Here is a 26950-nt window from a genome sequence, read left to right as displayed (position 1 = left end):
GCTGCAGCAAAATTTTCCTATCTAAATGTTTTTAAAGGCAGAATGTCTTCGTAAATGAGCAAAGAGTTGGATATTTAGACACTCCCTGGAAGCACAACATAGACAAGTGTCCAAATGCAAGTTTTCTCATTTATATGTAGTAGAGTTTGAATATAACACACCTGTTTAGCTTTGAAAGATGTGGGTATAACTACTTGTTAGGGCTCTGTGACTCTACCTGCTTGACATATAGCATCTTGGGCAATTGTGGGAGAATCTATAAAGGAAAGTTGACAAAGCAACCCCTGCTTTTCATATGGGTTGATGTGATTCAGCTGTTTCTGGTTTATAAAACCCAAGAGAGATGGGGCGCCTGGGTGGCTCAGTCCATTGAGTGTCCGACTCCGGCTCAGGTCATGATCTCACAGCCTGTGAGTTCGAGCCCCGCATCGGGCTCTGTGCTGATAGCCTGGAGCCTGGAGCCTGCTTCAGATTCTATGTCTCCCTCACTCTCTGCCCCTCCCCCATTCATGCTCTGTCTCTATCTCAAAAATAAATAAACATTAAAAAAATTAAAAAAAAAAAAAACAAACCGAAGAGAGACTGCATTAAGATGAGGATAGAAGATTCATTCTTCTGCATGATAGGGGGGTGAGGGAGAAGGGAAAGTGGGTGACAGGCATCGAGGACAGCACTTGTTGGGATGAGCACTGGGTGTTGTATGGAAACCAATTTGACAAATTATATTAAAAAAAAGATGAGGACAGAAGAATCATGGAGAACTCATATATATATACAAGGACTATGGACTGGCAAATCACAAAATTGACGTTTCAGGCAAAGTTGCATCTTGGAAGACTATATAAATGAGAGAGTTAAAGGCAAAGTCAAATGACAACTTCAAACAGAAAAAAACATGAAGAAGAGAAAAAAGTGAATAAAAAATGCATGTAAGGGAAGGTGCTAGCAGTAAGCTTCCCAAAAAGCAGAGGTAGCAAAAACCTAAATCAGAGCAGTCAGAAGCACATGAAAAAGTGGTAAGAAAGCTAAATTAAATTATGATATAAATGAGTTCATGGAATTAGTCACTATTAGTTTTCTTTACACGGAATTGGTGACAGCCTCTGTTCTCCTTCCCACTTTGGCATAACTCCCTGAAGGAAAAAGGATAAAGGGAAAACTAATACTTCTCAATAACATACCACAAGCCTGGCAAAATGCCATACAGACAACATGCTGTGTTGTTCAACCCTCATAATGATGAAAGATGATGGGGTTTTGGGGTGACAGCGGGGTTTGGAAGCTACTGCCGAGAAAGAATTCTTGAAAACATCTTTGGTGCAAATAGGTGTTTTTATTAAAGCACAGGGACAGGACCCATGGGCAGAAACAGCTGCACTGGGGTTGTGACAGGTAACTGATTATATACCCTCAGGTTGGGAGAGGGTTAGGGACAGCATAAGTCTCTAAGATATTTTGGAAGCAAGGTTTCCAAGACCTTGAAGGGGTAGCTGTTGTTCAGAAAACACCACTTATTACCATTTAGTCATGAGACCCTTCAGATGTATGAGACCCTTCAGGGGGCCATAAGCTTGGAGTATAATTGCCAGCATACATCTTGGGGGAGCTAAGATAAAGGAAGTTTCCAAAGGAATTTTTATATATTAAAGTAGACTTATCGGGTGCCTGGGTGGCTCAGTCGGTTGAGTGTCAGACTTCAGCTCAGGTCATGATCTCACAGTCTGTGAGTTCAAGCCCCATGTCGGGCTCCGTGCTGACAGCTCAGAGCCTGGAGCCTGCTTCAGATTCTGTGTCTCCCTCTCTCTCTGCCCCCTGCCTTGCTCACACCGTCTCTGTCTCTCAAAAAGTGAACAAACATTTTAAAAATTTTTTTAATAAAATAAAGTAGACTTATAAGATCCTGAGGGGTCAGGATAATGTTAAGCCAAGATTCCCTTTTGCCCCTAGCAAAGTGTCATCATCGAGGCAGCTGAGTTTCTAGAAGGAGGCAACTCTGCCTGTTTCAACGACTTATCACTGGACTGTAGGCAGTAAGGAAATTTAATTTTTCATTTGCCCTAGTTTCCCACACCACCATGGCAAGCACTTAAACCCCTTTCCTTTGTTCTTGGGTAGCCAGGAGTGTCCAAGAAATATCACACATATTCCACCCAGAGGGGTGGGAAGGACGGTGCTAGCTTGTACTTTGCCCTCAGTTTGCGTTATGCTGCCTCATCAAAAGGTAAGGATGCTTTGGAGTGGTCTGTCGAGGTGGAAGATACAATGTACAGAGATTATCAAGAATGTCTATTCCCCATTAGAAGTAAGAAGTAACCGATAATTTACCTGTATACTTCTAATACGATGGGTTTGAAAATCTGTTTCATTCCTGGAGTAGAATTAAGGAAGGGAGTGCAATCTGATGAATCCTACCTTTAGAAATGAAAGCTGAAAACAGAAGTCTAATATGGACTTCAAGACAGCAGGAAAGGAAATGAGTTGGTATCTCCAGAAGAGGGACAAAAACTATGACAAAATAACATTTTTTAAGCTTTCCAATGTTCCTACGGCCTTTTTTATTTGTAATTTCTCGTCTACTTTTATGAAGTGACTAGCTTTAAACCAAAAAAAAAAAAAAAGCTTTGTTATTTTAGGTCTAAAATGTCTAAAAATAGATTAATAGCTCAAGAACCTGTGTCTAATTCAATGCAAGTTGGGGAAAGACATCTCCAAAAGCAACCCACAATACCACCAATGGATATTTTGGGTTTTATTTGCTACAATGTGGGAGGAGGGGCAGAAAGAGAGGTAGGGAGGGATGGAGAGAAAGAAGAAGGAAGGGAAGGAGAGAAAGAAAAGCAGACTCCAGGACCAGAAGCAAAAAGAATGGACATGGGGTTTAAGACTTTGTCCAAGATCTGAACAGAACAATCTGTGAACTGTAACCCATGAAGCTGACATCATACCATATTTCTGTTGAGAAAATTTAGGCTCACAGAAGTTTTGTGATCTGCCCAAGGTCACACATCTAGTAAATGATGGAGATGGAATTCAAGAATAGCTGTGATTCACTCCAAAGCCCATAAGCATGCTCCTTCATCACAATGACTGGCAGCTAAGAATTTTAAGCCAAGAATGAGAAAATGGAGCCATAAGAAACAAAGAACAATTGGAATATGCAGCAAAAATAGTTACTTAACATACATTAGTTTAATCACTTTAATTGAAAAAGAAAAAGAAAATATTACCGAATTTAATAAAACATTATTGCATATTTATTAGTCTAATGAAGTACAATTTGTGTAAGAGTAAGATGTTGGTGAAATACCTTAATTTACCATGAGAAAAAAATTATATGCATGAAATAAATAATCAAATACTCTTGAGGAATAGGTTGGGAAGAACTAAATTTTGTTGTCACTGAGTGGGGTCTGTATATAGCCCATTTTTATTATATTTGAGCTTTACTGGACATATTCACTGTAGTTTGGGGAATACAAAAGAACACTGGAATAGGGTTCTGAGCTTTAGCTTGTTATAAGATCTATAATAAATCACTTCAAGGAATGTCTGGCCCTGAGTTTTCTAACTTACAAAAATAAGGCACTTGGCTAGATTAGTGGTTATCATATTTTGTTTTTTTATAGAACTCCTTTTTTCCAAATAAATTCTTCAGTTGATCTCAAATAAGTAATGCTGATAAAATTGCAGCATGACAAACACCAAAAAAATAAAGATTTTTTTCCTTGAGCTCTCAGATTTATGTTTTAGAAAAGGCCTAGCCTTAAAACATGTGGAAAAATGATACCAAAATGAAATATAGTTCAGCATTTCACATATTGTATTCCAAAACATCCTGGTTCTTGGAAGTAGTGTTTTAAAAAGAATTCTCTGGCTAATAATATCATTGAACGATGAACACTGCATCTCCCTTTTGGAGAGTTACAATATGTGTATCATGTCAAGAAATCAGTAAGATTCTGCAGCAAATAAGCTTTCTTATTCACATGCATCACAAGTGACCTCAGGTCACCTTCGGTTTTTTTCCACCTGAAGTGACTATTCCAAGGAGCATGCTTTTTAATATGGATTACAAGTTCATGAACTCCAAGAACCCCAGTTTAAATACCTTGGCCTACTTAAGGTTCTGAAATGCTACCTACTATACATAACCATCCAACGGATATCATTTCCATGAACTTAAAGTTGAATTCTATAAGCATAGAGTTGACTGAGTACAAACCATGACATATGTAAGGTATCTTTTAAAGGAGGAGAGGAGCTGTTGATGATACAAAGGATATTCAAAGCTCTTCAAGGAAAACAAATCTTAAGATCAGAAGAGAAAAAAATCTAAAAAAAGAAGTGCTAAAGTCTCAGAAGCTGCCACACCTCCACTCTGCTCCTCTCCTAGACCTGGTCATTCGCACTGCACTGTCTTTCTCAGCTTTTACTCTAGAGTCCATAATAAAAGCTTCTCTCATCCCATAGCCAGTGCTTTGGTGAAGTTCCAGCATGGCCTACCACCGAAACATGGATTGATGTTCTTTAAGCCCTTTTTGCACCAAGATTATCTTCCACCTCTAAAATCACTAAGTGAAAGGAGCCGGGTGATGTCACATAGAAAATATTGCTATTGCCTTATTTCTACAAATGGCAAATAAATAATGAGAAAGAACATTAGTGTGTTTTAAAAACGGACAACAAAGAAAAAAAACACTATTTTTCTTCTAGATGAACAGAAACTACTTCTAAGCCATGGATGGATCTGTGAAAGAAAGTATGTGAAAAATGAAATATATCTCTATATATCTCTATATATCTATATGTATATATAGAGAGATATAGATAGATATATATAGATACATATAGACAGAGAGAGAGAGAGAGAGGAAGGAGGGGAGGGAGGAGACAAGGGAAGGGAAGGGAAGGGAAGGGAAGGAAAGGGAAGGGAAGGGAAGAAATTAAAGTCAGAATCCAGTGCCAAAGAGTGAGTTTTCTCCCCAACATTTCAGCTGCTTAAATTACTAAACTGGCTCTGGTGGTACCCATAACAATTAATTTAGAAAGATTTCCCCTTCTTCTTGCTAAAAGATAGGAGTGTTTTGGGGAGACTTCTGTAATTCCATCACAGTAAAAGAAGATGCACTATTGCCATCCCAAATTGAAAATGTATGTTTTTGCATAGGGATATTTTAGTATGCAGTGTTAAATTTCACAGCAATATTGACACAATACTTTTGGTATACACTGTGATTGGTGAGCTAGCCTTGGGACTGAAACTCCAGCTGTGATGATTCCTACTCTTTTGGAACATTACCTGTTCATGAAGTGGAGATTGCACTTATTTTCAGGAAAGAAAAGTACTGAGATTTCTCTAATCCCGAATAGTTTAAATATAGGAAATGTTCCAAAGGATAGCAATCAAAATGATGAATGAGTTAGATTGTTTTACTCATGTGGAAATACAAATGAAGTATAAATTATCCGAGACAAATTTGCTAAGAAAAATAATGGGGGAAATTGTGTGATGGTCTGCAGAATATGAAAGGCACAGACCTCAAGGCTAGAGAAATAACTTGGTATGATTCAAGGGTCAGTAGTATGGATAATGAGAATGTTCAGAGTAAAACAGAAGCTCCCTCCCCTATTGAAAAAGTAGCAGAGAAACAACACTAATTGGAATGTGGTCTAGGGATCCAAAGCAGGCAAAGACTTAAGAATAAACTCTAATACAATATTAATACTCATGTATAAATAAAACCAGATAAAACCACATAATTAGGGATCCAACAATAATTCCCCCAGATTATCTAGATATGTCATTTGACCCATCAGGGTCATCTTCTTTCATAAATATTGGACTCAACCAATTTGTTACCAGCTTCCCACCACTGGAAAAGCCATCAGAAACATCAACGTTTAGGTGGCAAGTTGCTTGTGCTTTTCTCTGGGCATCTAAAAAATCAGTAGATGCATGATACACAATTTAAAAATCACAATTAGTTTCTTCCCAGTGACAAATAAATAGCAACCCCACATATCCTTAACAATCTCCAACACTGCCCAATAGAAATATAATGTAAACAACACACGTAATTTTCAATCTCCAAGTAGATATGTTAAACAAAAGAAATAGGTACAATTCATTTATTAATACATTTTATTTAACCCAATATATAAAAATATAGTTTTATCTTGTGGCGCTAACCACATTTCAATGCTAAGTAAGAACATGTGGTCAGTATACCATATCATATAGCACAAAAACTAAGAGAAAAGTAGAGGTTTAAGACAAGAAAAATGTGTGCATGGGTCAATGAAGAGATATTCCTTCTGACACACGGTAATGAACATTATCATTGTATTGAACACTCTATAGGTAACTTCCCTGCAAAGGGGAAGGACAGACAGTAGGCACTGTGTGTAGTGAAGTGAGAATATCATCAAAATAAGAATTAACTTGTTTATGTGATTTGGAGATGGGTTAATTTTAAAATGAATTTTTTTCTTTATATCCTCCTAAGCAATCAATCAAAAATATATCAAAACATAATTTAAAATTTTTTCACAACTGGCAACTGCAATGATGTTAAGATGCTGTGACAAGAAAATAAAATGTTACTATGAATATTATAAATAAAATTGTCAAGGATAGCACTCATATTAAGCACTTAAAAACATTTATAGGACAGTTGAAGATACCTAGAGTTAGAATGCCAGTTGCAGATCATCATTCAGAATTATACCAACAATTTCTTTATTTAATAAAAATTTATTTAGTATTTATTCTATTCCAGAAGTCTCTCTAGGCTCTGTGGATACCACAAAAGCAAAAACAGGTAAAATCCATGATCTTCAGGAGCAAATATTCTAGGATAGATACATAAATTCATTTCTCTACCGAAGTTTTCTTAAACTGTTTTTAAAGAACTTCCTTTTTCTATTACCAACTAATTCAACCTAGAATTTGTTCTCTTAAGGGAACGTATTCATTGATTGTCAGACCCAAGAGCTGGAACCTGTTTTATTTATCATCCACTGCAGTACAGCTGAGTGCCTTACATATTACTTAATAACGGTACTGAATTGAATTAATTGAATCAAATTGAAATAAATCAAATTTAATTTAATTGGAAGGAATAAAATAGGTGTTGCTGTACTGCTACAAATCCTAACTCAAAAACCAGGAATATCTTCATTAAAAATCAATACCTAAACTGGGGTGCCTGGGTGGCTCAGTCAGCCAGGTGTCTGACTTTGGCTCAGGTCATGATCTCGTGGTTCATGGTTTCAAGCCCCACATCGGGCTCTGTGCTGACAGCTCAGAGCCTGGAGCCTGCTTCAGATTCTGTATCTCCCTCTTTCTCTGCCCCTCCCCTCCTTGCACTCTGTCTCTTCTCTGTCTCTCTCTCTCAAAAATAAAATAAACATTAAAAAAATTTTTTAATTAATACCAAAACCAAATGAAAACATTAATTACAAGAAAGGAAAACTACAGACCAGTATTTCTCATGAACATAGATGGAAAAATCCTCAACAGGGTATTATCAAATCCAACAATATATAAAAAGAATTACATACCATGACTAAGTGGGATTTATTCCAGGTATATAAGACTAGTTCAACAAATATTAATCAATTATTGTAATCAATCATATAAACAGACTAATGAAGAAAATTTACATGTTCATATCAATTGATGTTAAAAATATATATTTGACACATCCTAACATCTAACACTAATCCATGATAAAAACTCTCAGGAAACTAAGAATGAAGAGGAACTTCCTCAACTTGATAAAGAACGTATATAAGGGGGGGTGCCTGGGTGGCTCAGTTGGTTAAGTGTCCGACTTTGGCTCAGGCCATTATCTCATGGTCTGTGAGTTTGAGCCTCACATCGGGCTCTGTGCTGATAGCTCAGAGCCTGGAGCCTGCTTTGGATTCCATGTCTCCCCCTCTCTCTGCCCCTACCATGCTCATTCTCTGTCTCTGTCTCTCAATAATAAATAAGTGTTAAAAAATTTTTTTAATAAAAAAAACTTCTATAAAGAACCCACATTTAAAATCACACTCGATGGTGGGAAACTAGGGGCTTACCACTAAGACTGAAAACAAGGAAAGGATATTCCCTCTCATAACTCCTATTCAACATTACACTATAAGTGCTAACACATTAAGACAAAAAAAATAATAAAATACATACAGTCTTTGAAGTAAGAAATAAAATTGTCCTTGTCTAGAGATGGCATGATTGTCTATGTAGAAAATCACAAAGAATCAACAAAAAATTCCTGGAATAAATAAGTGATCATCGCAGAAGTGCAGAATAGAAGGTTAAGACAGAAGCAACTGCTTTCTTCTATACTGATGATGAAAAAAATGAAATTTGAACTTTAAAACACAATATTATTTACATTGGCACCAAAAACAATGTAATAGTGCTCACTTCAATGGCACACATACAAAAGTTGGAATAATACAGAGATTAGTATGGCCCCTGTGCAAGGATGACACACAAATTTTCAAAGTATTCCGTATAAAAAAAGAAAAAGAAAATAATGTAATATTCAGATATAAATCTAACAAAATATGTACAGCATTTATATGAGAAAAACAGAATATTATTCAAGGATACAAAGAGATGATCTATTAAGCCATAAAGGATGTGAAGGAACCTTAAATGCATATTGTAAGTGAATGAAGTTAGCCTACATGATGCTACATAGTACATGATTCCAATTACATACATTCTGGAAAAGATAAAACTAGAGTGACAGACAAATAATCAATGGTTTCCAGGGCTCAGGGGTGAAAGGAATGAATGGTAAAGCACAGAGGTCAAATTGTTTAAATTTAATTAAAAAAATAGCTGATAAAGGTCAAAGTGACATAGGAGCCAACTAAAAGATCCCCAAAGGTCAAAGCTGGAACAATTGGGGCAATAAAATAAAGTAGTATTGGATTGCAACTCGAAGGTTAAAGTAAGTATCCATGAGTCCATACTGATATAAACAAATGATTAAATAAATTAACAAATGAGACAGAAGAGACAAATCTCAGAAGAATTCCACATAAATTATTTAGATACTCCATCCTAAAGGCGGAGAACAACTCCCCATCCTTAAGAGCAGGCTGTACATGGTGACTTCTTTCCAAGTATGAAAATAGGAGGGATAAGGCTGCCTGTGTAGCTCAGTTGGTTAAGCATCTGACTCTTGGTTTTGAATCAGGTCATAATCTAATGGTTCATGGGGTTGAGTCCCACATTGGGCTCTGCACTTAGAGTGTGGAGCCAGCTTGGGATTCTCTCTCTCTCTCTCTCTCTCTCTCTCTCTCTCTCTCTCTGCCTCTCACCTACCCATGTGCTCTCTCTCACACAAAATAAACATTTTTTTTAAAAAAAGAAAGAAAATAGGGACAAAGTAACAGTAACGAAATCTGAAAAACATTACTTCTGCCTATTGACCAAGGTCAACATCAATGGTCACAAATCATGTAGATTGTATGCGCCCTTGATAAGATATGATAAAAATGACACACTTTACTTTTATGATCTTCCTTCCTTAAACCCATAACTCCAGTCTAATTCATGAGAAAAACATCTGATTCCAGTAGATGTTCATCCTACAATACATTTGCTGAGTACTCCCCAAAATTTCAAGGTCATCAAAAACAAGGAAAATCTCAGAAATTATCAAAACCTAGAGGAGATTAAGGAGACAGGATCCCAGAACAGAAAGGAGGAATGAGGTGAAGGCTAAGGAGGTCTGAATAAATTATGGACTTCAGTTAATAATAATGCACCAATGTTGGTTCATTAATTTTAACAAATAGATTATGCTGATGTAAGATATTAACCATAGGGGAAACTGTGTGTGGGGTTGGGTGTGGGAGAAGGATGTATGGGAACCCTCTGTACTATCCATTAAATCTTTCTGTAAATCTAAAACTTTTCTAAAAATAATCTATTAATTAAAAATTAATATTCTGACTAACCCATTGGCACATGCTTTAATATAAGTAAGATTAATTTTGAAACGTAACTGATAACCAGACCACGGACCTTGGCAATGCCCACTACAGTGTAGTGCTAAGAAGATTCAGTCTGAAGAAACTTGTCATCCTTACTCATTTATTATAAAAATTAAAATGCTATAATTATCTATGAAACCATTTCTTATCAGAATATAAACAATAGTTACCCTTGAACAACACAAGTTTGAAATGCATTGATCCACCTATGTGGATTTTTTCTTTGATAAATACAATACCATAAATATATTTTCTCTTACGATTTTCTTAATAACATTTTCTTTTCTCTAGCTTACTTTATTGAAAAAAATACAGTATATAATATATGTAACATGCAAAATATGTGTTAATAGACTTTATGTTATCAATAAGGCTTCCAGTCAATAGTAGGCTATTAATAGTTAAGTTTGGGGGGCAAAGTTATATGCAGATTTTAAACTGTGTGGGGCTTGACACCTCTAACCCTCATGTTGTTCAAGGGTCAACTATACTCAAGTTTCCTCCATAGTCTTGCAACCTAATCTAGCCACTTTCCTAACTCTTTATTCCCATTCACAGCTAACCTTTTTTTTTTTTTTTTAATTTTTTTTTCAACGTTTTTTATTTATTTTGGGGACAGAGAGAGACAGAGCATGAACGGGGGAGGGGCAGAGAGAGAGGGAGACCCAGAATCGGAAACAGGCTCCAGGCTCTGAGCCATCAGCCCAGAGCCTGACGCGGGGCTCGAACTCCCGGACCGCGAGATCGTGACCTGGCTGAAGTCGGACGCTTAACCGACTGCGCCACCCAGGCGCCCCCATTCACAGCTAATCTTAATCCACAGTTATATTCACTGTTTCTACCTCCTTATTTTCCACTTCTCATTCATAGTAATTTGGTTCTGCCCCAATTACTCCTCCAAAGTTAATAATGGTCTACCTAAACCAGTAGGCACGCACCTATTATTTTATTTCATTTCTTGGAAGTATCTGACACATTATCTATTCCTCCCTTTTTAAAACACTTTCTTCCTTTTCATTCATCACATTTCATTTTCCTGGTTTTCTTCCCACCTTTCTTGCATCTTCTTGTGTGTGTGTGTGTGTGTGTGTGTGTGTGTGTGTGTGTGTGTGAGAGAGAGAGAGAGAGAGAGAGAGAGAGAGATTCTTATCCTGTCCTTAAATGTTATTGTCCTTAAAGTTCAGTTAAGCAAATTCTTTTCATTGTATGTTACTCTCACTGTGTGATTACCTTAACTTCTATAGGCTTTAGTAGCTACTATCTGTTGTCTAGGGCTCTCTCCTGAGCTTGGAGATACTATCCTACTTAATTGGTATTTCCACTTTGCAGCGCCACTCACATATACAAGTCAAAAAGTCCCAGAATTATCTACCATGTCCTCTTCCCCTAACTCCTTATACTCTATATTCTCTCAGTACATGGTATCACCATTGTCTACTCAAGACAACAGTCATTAGAATCAATTTAACCCTCACCTCCAATATTAAGGCATTCCTTAATTCTCAGCATACCTCCTAAAAACCCTTCGCAAATTCATCAACTTCTATCCATCCATAGAACTACCATCCTACTTCAAACCATCATTATCTCTTACCTAGATTTCTAAAATAGCCCCTTCCAGGTCCCCTCATCTCCATGCCTTCTCCCTCCAGTTGTTCTCTATTCTATCTCATCATTACTAATTCAAGACAATTTAATGATTCCCTTTCGTTATTAGTTTGAGATCCAAATGATTTAATTTTGCCTATAGGGTCTTTCCTAATTAGGGTCCCACTTAATATTCCAGTCTACTTTCCTGCTTCTTTCCCTACTTCCCTAGTTCCACCTCACACCATGCAAACTGCGTTCAGTTCCTCAAATGTCTATGCAGATTTCTCTGAATGCAACATTACCCTAGCCCACTCTCACTGTCACCTACTCTAACCTCAGAGTCCACTTTAAATAGTCCTTTCAAGAAGCTTTCTCTGAATCCTCAGAGATAGTTGCCTCTCCTACATATTGCCAAAGAATCTTTTCCTTCTGCTCTCAAAACCCTTGACACACACACACACACACACACACACACACAGAGATAATTTTAAATATCCTCAATATTTATCCATATTGCTAATTAAACTCCAAGCTCTCCAAAGGTAATAAGAATATCGATATTATTTATTAACTCTTCCCCAAAATATCTAACACAATGACTGACGGTCAGACAATATTTGATACATTGACTGAGTGATGAAAATATAAATGGATGGTTGCAATAACTCAAAAAAAAAAAACCCTGAAAAGTAGATAATCTATTTAAACTTAGAATTTAAAAAAAAAGAAAAGAAAAAGAAAAACACTTCTCTGGAATGAGTTACAGCTTGCCTGGAGCTTTCGATTCTAATACATTTTCTTAGAAATAGACTTGGTTTCTATGTGTATGAAAAATTCATAAAGAATACCCACTGTATCCCAGGTTTAAAGTAAGGATTTCCAAGAGAGTATTATTGCATTAGGTTGCAATAGTCACGTTAATCACCTAATACCATGTTTGAACTACACATGAATGGACAGGACCAAAATTCCAAGACATCAAAGGACTCAAGTTTGATAATAATAGTTTGGAAGCAGTCAGAGAAGAGTTAAGGAAGGAACTGTCAGCAACTGAAGGATAACAGTGGGTATTAACAAGTACATATCACAGGGCCATGACTGCAAATTCAATATCGGATGTATAAATAGCAATACAAGCCAGAATAACCCCTGGCTCAAGCAGCCTTTAGACTTGACAACTGGGCAGTTTAGGAAGATTTCAAAGCTTCACAGAACAGACACAGAATAGATGACAACATTTTGAGTATTAGTAGCAGCAAAGTATATAGGATAACAAGGATGAGATAAAGATATTCTGCCATGTCTATGTACAGGAGAGGATAGAAAAACAAAAATAGGTAGTGAAAAATTTATAGAGTCAAAGATACATATAATATTTTCTCCAAATTAGCTTTTTTCATTTAAAAGCAACAATGACCAAATAGTTTCAAAATGTTTTAATTTTTCTTTTAATTATACTTAAATTACAGGGGTGCCTGGGTGGCTCAGTTGGTTAAGCATCCGACTTTGGCTCAGGTTATGATCTTGAGGTTTGTGGGTTCACGCCCTGCAATGGGCTCTGTGCTGACAGCTCAGAGCCTGAAGACTGCTTCAATTTCTGTGACTCCTCTCTCTGTCCCTCCCCCACTCACGTTCTGTCTCCGTCTCTCAAAAAATAAACATTAAAAATAATTTTTTAATCCTACATAAAAAATTAATAAATATTTTTAAAATGTCTAATTGCCATGTCTTATGTTACAAAGAAACAGGCATCAAATGACATTAATGATAAAGTCAATGTTAACAGAATTAAAGTAACAGAGTTTCTCTTGACTTCTCTAAAGTTTGTATTACTTATTATTGACTTTTTTGTAAATGAAGATACTCTCAAAGAAGGAATGGTTGTTTTTATATAATCAATTCTGAAAATTCTACTATTACATCTTCCTTCACTGATGTCATCTCCACTCAGGTTATTCACAAAGTAGTTGGGTTAGGAAACAACAACACTTAGATTTTGTCTCAAATGTTTTAGAGAAACTAGCTCTAAGGATCCAAATCACCAGGCTGTTGCAAATCCCCTACTCTTCTATTTTGACCTACCACATGTTCAACATCATCAAAAACCTTTTGAGCCCAGAAGTATGATCCAGGTTTCCTTTTTTAAAAATTTTTTTTTCAACGTTTATTTTATTTTTGGGACAGAGAGAGACAGAGCATGAACGGGGGAGGGGCAGAGAGAGAGGGAGACACAGAATCAGAAACAGGCTCCAGGCTCTGAGCCATCAGCCCAGAGCCTGACGCGGGGCTCGAACTCACGGACCGTGAGATCGTGACCTGGCTGAAGTCGGATGCTTAACCGACTGCGCCACCCAGGCGCCCCAGGTTTCCTTTTTTATCTCCCATGTGTTGCATACTAATAAGAAAGGAAATTCTCATAAGTGCTCAAAAAATACTTGTTTGGTAAATGAGTGAACAAGGAGTAAGAGAAATAAGTCCCTAATCTTTTGCTCACCTTGTGCCAGGTATTATGCCTAGATGAAAAGAGTGGATTAGAATGTACTTGACCATCTATCTTTATACATAGTATCAAGCTATTGAACCTCTAATTTATGAAAGGTGTGAGATAACTTGGCATATCGCTTTTTTTTTAATTCTTTTGTTGATTTACTTCTAGGAGTTCCACATTTTCTCATTATCTTTCTTTTCCTGCAAGCATTTGTGCATATAATTGCTTTTAAACCATGAAGTTGCTGTAACAAATAGTGCTGTCTTTAATAAAGAAGACAGTAGTTGACAGATTAATGACATTAAATTATTTAATAACCCCCTATCTTTAAATAAATTATAAGAGGCACAGTTCATTTGTTTATTTTTGGTCCTCAGACTTTGTATAGGCAGTTAATACATAGGAAGGAATTACAGCAAACTCATTTCTGCCTCAGGAACTAGAGGTGAGCTCTTCTCCTAGCGATGAATATCTATTTGAATTTCTATACGGAGTCAAGTGCCAATTACAATAAAACAATCTAAGCGTCTTTAAAATCTAAAGGCCCATTCACTGGATAAGTTCAACTCCAAAATTTATGGAAATGGTGATTTCATAGAAGCTTGCACTAACTTGTCCCCTTGCCTAATGTGCCCATTGAACTAAACTACACAAATGCAAGATTTTATGGGAAAAATTATATTAGCTAGCCATAGGTGGAAACATCTACGTTTTCAGCTGGTTCCTCTTCAATAAAGAACAGTCATGAAATAAAACCTGTAATTATGTTTATTCCTCCAAAGACTAACCATTCTTAACTTTAGAAAACAGGCCTACCTGTTCATTTAAATTTATAAAAAAAATGAGAATTCACTCCTTTAATTCTCAAATTCAATTAAATTTAAATCTTTTAACTTTTTTTGAGTCTTGGGCTTTTTTTCTGTAGTTTGTTTAACTTAATATTTTCTGGAGGTAGGGTTTTTCTGTTTACTTGTTTGATTTTGTTACTCAATACAAATACACTCCATCTAATTTCCTTTCCGTATTTCCATTGGCTTTGTAAAATAACCTGAAGTGTGTGCATAGACTTGAATGGAACACGTTATAGAAATACATAAGTTTTTAGTGAGAAATTTTCACTTGCTTTTTATTAAGTATGTATTTTTTTAAATTTGTAGATAAGTTTTAGAAATTACTTATTCTTGGTTTATGCATATAATACCTAGTTTCCTAAAATATATTTAGCTATCCAGTTATGCTCTGTTTATATCAGTTGTGACATTCACTGTCATTTTATAACATAATTTTTTAAATTTCAGCACATAAAGATGTGCCCCACTAAGTATATCTATTCAAATTTGGATACTATGACAATAAGTACTATGATTGCTACAGCCATAGGAAAAACGTCGAGTCCCACACTTGTTTTCCTTACGTTTCTACATGGTGGTAGCTAAGTGTTCCTCGTTCAACTATGAGTGTTCAACACTGCAGACCTGAATAAAAATTTAAAAGTATTATTTTTAAAAATGTATTTTTCTAATTTGGAGGGAAAAAAAGAAAAAGAAGAAAGAAAAATATGTATTTTCTGAGCATGTTTTAAAGAAACGAATCCCTTGGATAAACTTTATTACTGACTCACAACATTTATTTTTTAATACATTTTGTGTGGATTGCATTCCACATTTTACACAATCAGCTCAGGCCTGAAGTCAAAGTTCCCATGGCTGTTTATGTCTGAGTGGGCACTGAGTGGTCATTGATTTTCTTTCTCTATATATAGTCCCCCCCCCACACCCCCGTCTAATCTCCTCTTCTTACAGGACACAAATTGTACTGCATTAGGGCCCACCCTAATGGCTTCAGTTTAATTTAATTACCTCTGTAAAGGTCCTATCTCCAAATAGCATCATAATGTGAAGTACTGGGGGGACTTCAATGCGAATTTTTGGAGAACACAATCAAACCCATAACTACCACAAAATTCTAATCACCCAAAACTCAAAGTCCTTCTGACTCCTTTCTTTCTTTTCCTCTTTCCATTCAAATACATTTTCTGTAAATGCTACTGTGACACTTTTCCCTACTCTCTATATCAACTCTAATGGAGATTTCTTATCTATACTATCACTATATCATGCTAACAAACTCACCAACACTGTCTACACATTTGCCGCGGTAACTGTCTTTCTAAAACTAAGCAGTAATAATGCTACATCAACTCAAAAACCTATGGTGACTCCTAAGTTACTGCCTAACAATTGCCTAATAATAACTTAGACTGCTTTTTAAAGGTGTCCTCTGACTGCCTTTCAAGGCCTGTCTTGATCTCCTTCCAAAGAGGTCTCCACTATTATGCTCCATGATTTCTCTGTGGAATCTTTAATTTCTAGAACAGTGTATTTTATATTGTGAGGGAAAAAAAAAACACTATTAGTGAATTATAAAGCTAATTTTAACAATAATTTTAGAAACCAAAGAATAGGATGGAATGGAATGGAATGTATCAGAATATATCAGAATAATATTTTAGAAAGTATCTAAACATTCATACATGCTATGAAGTTCAGACTTTTTTTCTTCCCCACCAAGTTATTCCTTAAGATTCTCCTGAGTTCTTTATTTTATGCCTCTCTTTGAATATTTTCAAGATACTACTACTTTATACATAAATTATAAATTATACTTATTTCCCCAAGCAGTAATTGAATTCCATGCACATAAGTCCCTGTTTTCTGAAAGTTTTCCTCTGCCTCCTGACTGACACGTAGGTTCAGAACCTACAAGTGTGCCACATGGCCCTTGTGCACAGCAGCATGACAGCAGTAAAAGCATTAAAGCACACCATATTTCTCAGCATTTATTAGATTTCAAAACCTCCTAAACAGCCACCACTGAGCAATTTTTAATTTAACACTGAATGGACTTCAGCTATTAGTCATGTAAAGTGTTGCTATAGGTGCTTAAAAAGATTTGTGTCGGTTAATCATCAACAGAGCCAGAGCACTACAAACCAACACAAAATGAAGACCTAAGAGTGAAAGCAAAAGTGAAATCTGACTGTTACAGCAACAGAGTTAGGGGGTTGGGAGGCCCTTCTTTGGTAGGATTATGTAAGGACATAATAAAATATCAGGTTCCAGAGAGAGGAGCATCATGAAAATCAGCAAGTTATTCCTGATATGTTTTATTTTTTAAAAGAAATACAAAGATAAAGCAACTCCATATAATTAAAAATAATTATAAATACTTGTATCTATTCACTGATGTTGCAAAGAAGCCTTTATTCTGAATTTGGTCATCTCTCTCCTGGGAGTCCTTGCTGTATATTTGTGCTTGAAAGAAAACATACAGACCACAAAGAAATGAAGAGGGTATACCTCAAATTACAGAAAAATATATATTTTAAATTGTGTTCCTCACTGTCAACATAATTACAAGACTAATGCCTTGTTTGTTATTTCTATTTACTTTAAACATGTCTCTAAGATCTTGTTTCCATTTCCACTGTGGATCAGTGGTTCTCAAATGCATAAGAATCACCTACAGAGTTTGTCATGCAGGCAATCCAAGACTTTGCCCCAGCCTTGGACTAAGGGAGTTCTATGTTTTAGAGTGCCATCCTTGAAATTTCCCAAGTCTCCCTCCTGTGCATGGGATTGTAGTGCTTTTTAAGAGGGCACCTGAGCCTGAAATCCTCTTGGGAGTACTTTCCAAGCTTCTAAACAGTGGGGTAGACCAGATGTCATAAGGAGTTCTAGGGTTTGTTATAGACTTGGCACTAGGCCCTATCCAGGCGATAGTTCCAGAAGTGCAGCATGGAAAGTGGATCACCAGAGTGGTAAGGTTGTGTTATTTTTGTTGTTGTTATTGTTGTTTGCATAATTGTTATGACTTTGGACAGACATAATAATGCTGGCACACGGAGTTTGAGTGACCATCACTCACTGGAAGATAAGTTGATCCACGATTACACAATTAAATTCCAAATGGCACATATAACATGAGCAGAAAACAAGTAACCATTTACAGTTTGCTGAATTCTCTGGGAAAGATTTGCATTTGTGGTCATCATGAACAAAGCACAGTAAAACTTTCAACAGAGGCAGCAGAGGCTAGCATTTATGAGCAGCGTGACGCATGATGCAGCACCATAAGTGGTATTACTCCACAGTAAATAAGGGGCATGAGGACATTGATTCAATACAAACATATTCCAAAGAGCCATGATACTTTTGAGTAATAACAGCATTGCTATCCTTTTCTCATGGTGGGAGAAATAAAATTAACCAAGAATGATGCATTTGACCACCAGGAACATAAAGAGATGGTTCCTAGATCTGAATTTAAAAAGATGATGCGTGGACCCTATAATGAATCTTCTCATGTACCAATTAAACAATAAACAAATACTTAAGTACTTCTTCCCAACTCTATTATTTTAAACCATCATTCATAATCACTATTCTTTACATGGAACCATGAATTTTGTAATACATGTGTAATAAAATCAATTATACAGATACCTACAGAAATATTTACCTGAGGAACCCAAACCCCAGAAGCAACCTTGATTCCCATTTCCCTCCTGGTTCATCTCTCTTTCTCTCTGCCTTCCGTTGCCCACCTCCCAACTCTACTCCAACTTGCATCTCCTAACCAGCACTGAGGCCAAAGCAGAAGACTCCATCTATTTTCCTATCTGGTGATTTTACAAAACCTTGATAAGCATTTGTGGTGCATAATACATGAGACTCAGAAAATTATGTCCTGATTTTTAAAAAACAATCATTTTAAGTTTGGAAGCTTACCATAAGGCAGAATAACAGAAAGCTCTCCCTGATGAAGAGTTTATGTCTCTTCTTTCAGATAAAGCTAGCTGATTAACAAGCTTGTTATCCTATATCCAAAGGTTGGAGTCAGCTGGTTGGAATGGTGTTAGCTGAGAAATGAATTTTGACATCATTTCAAGCCATTCTTTTGTTCAAAACAGTACTGAGGTTGCTTAGAGTCATACATGTGTGTCAAAAAAGCGGTGGGGGGCAGTGCCTGGGAAGCTTGGTCAGTTAAGCATCCAACTCTTGATTTTGGCTCAGGTCATGATCTCATGGTCGTGGGATTGAAATCTGCATAGGGCTCTGTGCTAGATGGGGAGCCTGCTTAAGATACTCTCTCTCCCTGTCCCTCTGCGCTCCCCACTCACACTCTCTCTCCCTCAAAAAAAAAAAAGAGTATATATGCTCATGAAGGCTTCTGATTGTAAGAAGCTGAAGGCTTCTAAACATCAAATTGGGAGCAGTTTGAAGCCATCATAATTAAGCTTTGAAAGTAAACTTTGTGGAGAAGAAATTGATCTTAAATTAAAACACTGAGATAAAACATAGAAAAAGACATTAATCCATGCCCATAAACTGCATTTCTTGAAATCTTGCTTATGATGGTATTTTCTTCCAAGATATAGATCTATATAGAGATATTTTGAGGTTAACAAGTACTCCATTATAATTTTAACAAATGACTTTTCTATGTATTTTGTCAAAAATATATCATCGTTGGATAGTTTTTGCTTAGCTTTATCACAATAGACAAATGGTACTTAGCAAAGACCCAAATAACCAGAAAGTCAAGGCCAGTGGTCCAAAAGAAAGCCCCTTTATGTTTCTCCTTAAAAGAAAAAGACAGCTAAAAAAAAAAAAAGGTAGATTTCATGAAATGGGAAATGGAAAACATATTGTATGCATTTAAAATGGATGATCTGAATATAAAGAAAATCCCTTTCTCCCTCAGTTCGCTCTTCCTCCACAACGAGGGCATGAAACTTTAGAATGAGTCAAGAGGGCTGTAAGACGTGAGAAAGTTTCAACTATTCCAAATCATTATCCATATGTGGATTTTAAAAATCATTACTCCTATGAGATTGTTTTTAATTTCTAAGGCTCCATAGGGCATTCTTTGGTCTTATATCCTACATTCCTCCTTTGTTTGGATGTTATAAAGCAGTACTGAAACTCTATAGTTCATTCTGATGAATACCTTTATTTACTTGGGAATATGATCTTCATCTCAGAAGGACTAGATGTAACATTTGATACAAAGGTCACCACTGCTATATTGCTTACAAATTACAATTTTTAATAGCCCTTCTGCCTTACTCTTTACCCCCATCACCCATATACACCTAGCATGAAAAGAAGACCTGTTATTCTGGCAGGTTGAATATAAAACACTAAAGTTTTTGTTTAAATGAAAATTATTTTCAATGAGGCCTCTTGTTAGTTCAATTAATGTGTACGGAAACTTGATGGAAGCTATAGCCTATTTTGCTATTATGTTGCTTATCTGTGAATACGATATTTTTTAAATAGAGTTTTAATTTATCATATCCTATGCTAAAATATTTTAGACTAAAATTTTCCATCCATCAAAAACTATGGCCAATTTTCAAATATTTACTAAGAATCTAATGTACATCAACAAGACAGGACAGCTATACAGAAAAAGACCATGACACCTTCTCTGCCATATCTGGTTGAGCTCAGTGAGAGGTTATGCTCTCTCACACACAAAAATAATGATAACCGGTAAATAATTATGAAGGATTTATCTAGACTTGCCCCTAGTTTTGTAAATTCAAAGGCCTGTAGAAACTGGGTTGACTGTGAGGCAATAAGTAGACTCGAGAACTCACGCTCCACCTTACTGAGTATCCACTACTCTAGACATTTGTAGAAATGTGACCCTTGATTTGCCAATTTTGGCTTTTTAAAAATGTAACATCAGGGGCCCCTAGGTGGCTCAGTCGGTTGAGCATCGTCCAACTTCGGCTCAGGTCATGATCTCACAGCTTGTGGCTTCAAGCCCCGCATTGGGCTCTGTGCTGACTGGCTCAGAGCCTGGAGCTGCTTTGGATACTGGGTCTTCCCCTCTCTCTGCCCCTCCCCTGCTTACACTCTATCTCTCTCAAAAATAAATAATAAAACCCTAAAATAAATTAAAAAATAAAAATGTAACATCAAATTTTTTAATGTAAAATCTATCAATTTATAAATGTTGGCCATAATTCAATTCGGACAAAAAAAAACAAAAAACAAAAAAAACGGCTCTATGACCTAAACCAAAAAACATCTGCAGGGGTGTGGTGGGCTCCTCATTACTTCATTCCCCAGAAAACACTCCTGAATCTATGAAAATACACTTCTCTAAGCATATGATCATGATGCAAAGTTACAAAAAATAAGCCCTGATATAAAAACATAATTACAGTAGGATATGATTTTGTGAGGATGAGAAAAGACATATAAATGGACACAGAGATAGCTGATTGAAAGGAAATATACCCAAATTATCTCCAGTGTATTCTTCTGAATAGTGAGAGGATAGGTAAAGTTTTAAAAATACAGTTCTGTCTTCGGGCAATAATTATATATTTTTGTATACACCCACTAAAAGAGTGTTCAGAGTATACTCCGCCTAGAGGTGTAAGAGTGGGAATATGTGGGAAGGAAGGAAGTAGTGGGAACCATATTTTTTCTGAAAGCGAGTACAAGATTGGTTGTGTACTATTTAAATCTCCTTAGAGTCTTTTCAAGTACTGCTTAAATCTCTTAGAGTTGTAAATGCTTTGAGAATAAAAACTAATTGTCACTAACAAATGCACAATTCAGTTGTATTTTTCTTTTAAGAGGTAGGTACACATTGGTCACCAGGCCTGTCCCATCCTGGCACCAGGGAAGGAAGAGACAGCTCTGAGACACTGTATAGCACATCCCATGGGGCACATGGCTCCATATTTCATGCTGGTATCATCTGAGTTCTTAAGGCCCCTCATTTCACCATGTTCACTTCAAGAACGATTTTTCTTTTACATACACGATTCCCTTTAACAAACTGGAGAAACACTTGATTTGGCTGAGAATGCTCAAGAGAGCCTCTTCCACTGAGTGAGCAGACTCATCCTGTGGAAACATGCATCCCCCAGTCATCAGATGTGACTTCACTCCTCTGAACCTCATCACTTTCTTCCTGAAACAAATACCTGTATCTTTGTAAAACAATGTGTCATTTAAAAACTTTTTTAATAAAATAAGGTACACAGAAACTAATGCAAATAATTATATTACATTTTCAAGTTTGCTGTGGTATTTTTAATTTGTTTCTTTTTAAAATTTACCCCTTATTTTCCTTTCATGATAACCTCTCTTATCATTCTTTCCCACAAGCTCTTCTTTTCTATCTTTTTTCTCTCTTTTTTGCCGTTTCTTTCTCTCATTTTTCCCTTAATGGAAAGGTAGATGAACATTATCTATTTAAATAAACCTCATCTTCATATAAAATGGAAGGGCAAACTAATATATATATATATATATATATATATATATATATATATACATATATATATATATATGTATATATGTTCACGTACACAATCACACACTTCTTAACATTTAACGTACCATGAGTGGATTTGACGACATGACAAATCACCTAAGAATGACTTAAACAAATAAAATGTATTTTTCTTACATAATAAGAAATCCAAAGATAGGCATTTTCTAGGATTAGTTTAGCTATTCTGAGATACCATCAGGGACCCAGGCTTTTTCCATTCTCCTCATCATCTACCATTTTAATGGTTTTGACTTTATCTTCTTGCTTGTCACCTCTTGGTTACAAGATCCAACCAATGGCTGGAACCCCAGAAATCACATCAACACTATAAAAGAAAAGAAAATATGGACAGCGGTACAAGCTTGCTTTGCCCTTTCACCAAGAAACATAAAAGCTTTCCCAGAAACCCTTGTAGACCTTCACTTGGATCTCATTGGCTACATTTTAACCTTCTGAGTCATTAGAACTATGTTATGTGGCCAAATCTAGCTGCAAAGGAAATTGGGAAAGAAAGTATATGCCTAGAGTTATTGCTGCATCAAACAAAACTCTTGTTTTGTTAACAGTAAGAAGAGAAAAATAGATATCAAGTGAGCAAATAACAGCATTTGCCATAGTAACCTATTTAAAGGGTAGCAAAAGTATTCCCTACTGCCATATACACAACTCAACTAGGCTAACAGAGGATGCAGTAAGACCTTTAGAAACCTACATGAAGAATAAATATAAGTTATCTCTAACTAGCATAATGCTTGTTCTTAGTGGAGTGGCTACCTGTGAGGTGCTTTGGTGCTTCTGGAGAAAATTATCTTAGCATGTAAAAATCTTCCTTACCAAAGTTTTTGCCCCATTGAATTAGTAATACTTACAAAGAAATGACTTGCTTTGCAAAGGTAAACTTGAGCTGAGATTATTCATGTGTTACCAATTCAAAGTCAACAGAGTGTGAACGTTCTGTTACTATATTGCTTTAAAACAAAGCATGATAATTAATTCTGAGTGTTTAAATTCAGACAATGAGGTTAACACACAAACGGTATTAAACTCCTATTGAAGTGACAAATTATTTCATTTCAAATCCCTTACAGTTTACAATGTCCTAATAATGCAGTTTTCACTAAATGGAAGTAGCCAAAACCTGTGATGTTGAAAACAGTATTTATACACCATTAAACAGTATTTACACACCAAGTCATAGTAGGGTCTCACATTGCCAGTAAAATAATAATGGTGACTTCAAAGTAAGCCTAATTTCCTGATTTTAAGATTGGCAAATTCTCTCTGGGAAGAAATTGCTTAACTCATAGACTCTCACTGTTGCTTTCTTTTCTAAATTTTCTGGAGTGTACAGATGTCAAGGACCCAAAAGCATATGAATCACTTTTCCTTTTTCTCAATTATGCCACAACTTCTCAATTTTTCTCTCTCTCTCCTCTCAGATCTTCTCTGTACTATGCAAATTTTCCCTTACCCCCCAACCTTCCGTAACCTCCCATCCTTCCTTTTCCCTCCTCATTTTACCAACCCCACCAACTGTTGCCCTTGTAAATTTCCTTGAAGTTTGCTCCAGGTCTCTAAGAAAGTCAGCAGCAGAACCAAAGGGAAGAGATGTGGCTCCATAACCCTGAGGCAGGGTGCTGTCCAAGTGCACCTTGTAATTTGGAGTTGGCTACGCATGAGTAACAACCTAAATTACTGACACACTATCTAAAGAGCTTTATGGGTCCAGTTGGTTTTTGTTTATTTGTTTTAGAAGGGATTTTCAGCTCTTTGCCACTTTTTCTTACTCTCTTTGTCTTTTCTCCCCTTTTCAATTTAGTTATTGTTTTTAGATATTTGATACTAAATTATTTAAATTAAACTCTTGGTGACAGAGAGGATCTTCAATTTTTGAAAATGGAAAGGCCTCTGGGAAAAAGCCAGCTCCCTCCTGCCACCCACACAAACCTATTAATTCAGTACAAGGCTAAAGTAACAGATTCTGAGATGGATTGCAAAGAAGTGAGGGATTTTTCCAAATAAAATGCCCTTTTATTATTCTTTAGTCCTCTTTAAGGAGCCAAAGTATGTGTCATTAAATTAATCTTTAAACTGCCTCTTTAAATGGCTAACAATTCTCATTTCAACTGTTATGGCATAAAATTTAAATGCAATTATACACAAAGAAATTGCCTTCTTCCTTTGTACCTGATAATGACTGGGTCATAAGCTGCCCTAAATCTATATATATCCTTTGCTTAGTCATTTGCAATATAGTTTATTGTAGGTATTAAGTGCTATTTAATGAAATAGCTTAGAATATTAAGAAAGTATTCTGTTCTCTAGGGGTAAAATGGTAGCAATTCAGACCTTTAGTCAAAAGCTTTTTGAAAAATGAAGGCTCCAACTTGGTTACGGTATGTGACTTAATTGTGTAGCTATCTGAATCCTCCTGCTATCCATCACTCTCCACATTTCTGAATTATCAAAACAGAACCTTGAGGCACAACTTTGCTCTTCTGAGAAGAGGTCTTAATTATGAGTCCTAGATATTTTTTGTTCAGTTTATTCACATATTCATTCCTTTATGTAACACATGGAATCTGCTTATGTCTTGCTTATGTTAAGAAAAGTTCACAAAGAATAGGTTGTCATAATCAAGTCAACCAGGGAGTACAGTAATCACTTTAACAACTAATTACATTGCAATTCCTAAAACACAGCAAATAATTTAAAAGAAAAAAGTGAGGAGGAGTCTAATGGCTTGAAAATTAGAATATATTGGTTTTGAAAATTATTTTTTTTTCTTGGAACTGGAAATTACTCCTCACTTTGCAGTGACTGAAATTCAGACAGGCAAAGTGACATCCCTGAAGTCCCAAGCCTGTTCATTGCCCGAATCCAGATTCAGGTGACAGTTCTTTTCCCAGTGACCTCCCACTCAAGCTGCAGCCTCTGAGATAATGTCTAAACATTCTTCCATAGATACTATGTGGACTTAATAATACATGCAGTATGGCTTTAAAACACGGCTATTTTCCATAGGTGGGAAATTGAATGGTATGGACATGATAATTTTTAGTGAAGCTTTTAATTGAAGAAATGCATATAGTAATATTAATATGAATAAACATCCATAGCCAAGATGTTGCTAAGAACACGTGTGGTAAGTGTCCAAAACTAGTAAGAATACTCAAATCAATATTAATGTCTATGTTGGTTTATGACCTGCCGAATGTGAATTCTCTTCTCAAATACACACATGAATTTGCTGTTGATTATTATTTGACAGGACACATTTCACCTGCAGCAAAATTCAACATTTTACTACCAGTAGCATTATTTGAAAGCTAATCAATACTTTTTGTTAAAGCTTCAGGCACAAAGAAGCTAATCATATGCAACACTGATGGATGGAAAATATAAAATCAGATTTACATGTTTCTGGCTTCCTTTAAAATGGTAGTAGGGTTATAATTATCAGGTAATATCTGCTATTGAACCATTAGGCTTTGGATTAACTGTTAGGAGATGGGAGTTTTAGCAAACATTGATTATGCTTCTGATAAAATTTTTCACACATAATGAGATGGTCAATGTCAGATTAGGTAAGAGAGTAACTGAGAACTCTATTTTGACTCAGAAAGGTGAAAAATATAATAATAGAAACTGTCCAAGAGACTAAAATCTGTCTTTTGGCTCAATTTAATGAATGAGAACTTGAAGAGAAACTCATATACTAATACAGAGATTCAAAATTATTGTATCAGCAGACCTTCAGACCAAGAAAAGAAAGCTTATATGTTATTAAACTGGAAGAGTATACATTTGCCTGGGATAATTATTCATCTTCAGTCACACACTTTAGACCTATAATTCAAAAGTGCAGGAAACCAGGATTACATTATCTTTTCCAAAATGCTTATTCAGTAACTTAAATATTATAGAATAGCTGACTATAAATGCCTCTAAGGACTTAAAAATGCTATCACTTCCTCTGATTATGTGTTTTAAAACTTGACCCTGAAAAATAACAAAGCTATTACGATCACATTTCACAGAGATGACAAAGACAGGAAGCCAACATGCCAAATGAAAGATTAGTTCTTTAATCATGTTCTTCCATTGCCTATATTTTTGAAATGTTGATATTCATGTTGTATCTATCATATATTATCCAGGCTCAATCAACAATTCACCTCTTTAAACTATTAATAATACACTAAAGTATTTATTAACATAATGGTTGATTTAAATCTTAAACCTAATTCCCAATCTAACACTTGAATATAAAACCGAGCACTGGAATAAACATTAGCTTTTCCTTGCTAAAATACCAACGTTGGCTTTAAAATAAGCCAGTTTACTCCTGTAACCTATGAATTAATGTGCCTTATAAATATGCCTTGTTAACTGATTAATGAAATGCTTATAATTGCAAATTGTAAATTAGATTGAGGCAGATGGATAGATAAACGAATCTATTTGAAATGTACTTCCTTCCTATTG

The 26950-nt window shown here is 35.8% G+C and overlaps 1 protein-coding gene and 1 non-coding gene across 2 annotated transcripts in view; one reads left to right on the top strand and one right to left on the bottom strand.

Annotated features, from left to right (window-relative positions):
* Window positions 1-26950, bottom strand: part of LOC123380048 — a 443229-nt gene that overhangs the window by 281485 nt on the left and 134794 nt on the right. The window lies entirely within an intron of this gene.
* LOC111556400 lies at window positions 8424-8527 on the top strand. Its single transcript, XR_002735885.1, has one exon. It is a non-coding gene; the product is annotated as a U6 spliceosomal RNA (small nuclear RNA).

This window comes from Felis catus, chromosome C2 (genome assembly GCF_018350175.1).
Source record: "Felis catus isolate Fca126 chromosome C2, F.catus_Fca126_mat1.0, whole genome shotgun sequence".
In the NCBI taxonomy this organism is placed as follows: Eukaryota; Metazoa; Chordata; class Mammalia; order Carnivora; family Felidae; genus Felis; species Felis catus.
The sequence above is the reverse complement of the archived record's forward strand: the minus strand, read 5'-3'. Positions and strand labels throughout refer to the sequence as shown.